This window comes from Otolemur garnettii, unplaced genomic scaffold (assembly GCF_000181295.1).
Source record: "Otolemur garnettii isolate 467f Iridium unplaced genomic scaffold, OtoGar3 scaffold03143, whole genome shotgun sequence".
Classification (NCBI taxonomy): Eukaryota; Metazoa; Chordata; class Mammalia; order Primates; family Galagidae; genus Otolemur; species Otolemur garnettii.
Window position 1 is genome coordinate 427 of NW_003855538.1, and position 1,512 is coordinate 1,938.

A 1,512-nucleotide genomic window follows, 5' to 3' on the forward strand; every position below is an offset into this window, starting at 1 on the left:
AGCACACTCCCTGGATGGGGTGGGCGTGGGGGCTCAGTACAACTTGAGCTTTACCTTGGAAATACAAACAATGTAACCTAATCATCTGTACCCTCATATTAATCTAAAATTATTAAAAAGAGAAAAAAAACAAAGTGTTTTTCAAGTTGCTGGAAAAAAAGAAGGTTGAGTTATAGAAACACATGGAAATCTCTACCGCACAAACAGACATTGTAAAATTGTTTCGATCCACTTCTTTTATTCATAAAAGAGTATTTGTGAATATGTTTCCTAAACAATGACTATATGGGCAATATATTTGTAATAAGTTCACAATTGTCTTATGTTGTCAACATTTTGTACATTGAAATGGCCAAATTTAAAACACTCAGAAATCAAAAATTCATAAAATAAAATAATCTTCTATCTCCCCCAAACACACACACTGATTTGTCAACTAAATCTGTTTAATGTGCTATTTTTCCACAGCAGTATATGAACATGATCCTTAGTCAATAAACGTATTTCTACAGGATCATTTTGTGACTAGGGCCACAGATTTTCTTGATTTACAAGTTATTTCACTCACTATGTCACGTTACTAGTTTAATCTTTTCATTTTCTAAGATGTATCAAACATAACCAAGATGTGTATTAGAAATTCAAACAGGTGATGAACTCATTGATGGGTGGACAGAGGCTGTGCTGATTGTCATGTTCTGATGTGGTTCTGTGGTGTTCCAGTGGCCTGCGTGTATCAGTCTGTACCCATTACCTACCGCTGGACCATTTGTTCCCTAGTTGTTGGGAGGTCAGACTCTATAAACCAAATTGTTATGTTAACAGTATTACTTAAGTGTGCTTTTGTCTGCGGTTAGAGAAAAACAGTGAACATTGTTCCTAAAAACTGAGACAAGTTGGAGTCAACCTTCAACTTTCATTTTGTTGAATTTTAGTGTATTCTGGATTTGGGGATTCCTGGGAAAAGGTGAACTTAGCCTATAATCACATTAACCTGGTTTTAGGCCCAGTCAAAAGTCAGCATTGCTGAGAATGCTTAGAACAGCAGTTTTCAACCTGTGGGTTGTGACCAATGAAACATTACGATTCATAACAGTAGCAAAATTACAGTTATGAAGTAGCAACAAAAGTAATTTTATGGTTGGGGGTCACCACAACATGAGGAACTATATCAAAGGGTTGTGGCATTAGGAAGGTTGAGAACCACTGGCTTAGAACGTAACCAGCTGAGAACTAAACTGGAGGCTGTTTTGTTTTGGGTGTTAATATTGGCATGTTTTTAAAAAATAAAAATAAAAATAAAATACAAATTCAAAATCTGCCTTTCTATATGTCCCCCATTTTCTCCTTTTCTATTATGTAAGAATAGTCTCTCTTAATTTCTTTGCATCTATTGTCCAGATATTTTTTCTGCATGTGATACCCTAACTTATTTTAGTAACACACATACCTGTAAACCAATGTTGAGGTTTGTAATAGATATAGATACATATATATATATATATATATATA

At 34.5% G+C, this 1,512-nt stretch overlaps 1 non-coding gene across 1 annotated transcript; it reads left to right on the forward strand.

Annotated features, from left to right (window-relative positions):
* The first annotated feature begins 644 nt into the window (after positions 1–644).
* On the forward strand, positions 645–706 carry LOC111722931. The gene has a single exon (XR_002771559.1). It is a non-coding gene; the product is annotated as a small nucleolar RNA SNORD43 (small nucleolar RNA).
* The last annotated feature ends 806 nt before the right edge of the window (positions 707–1,512 follow it).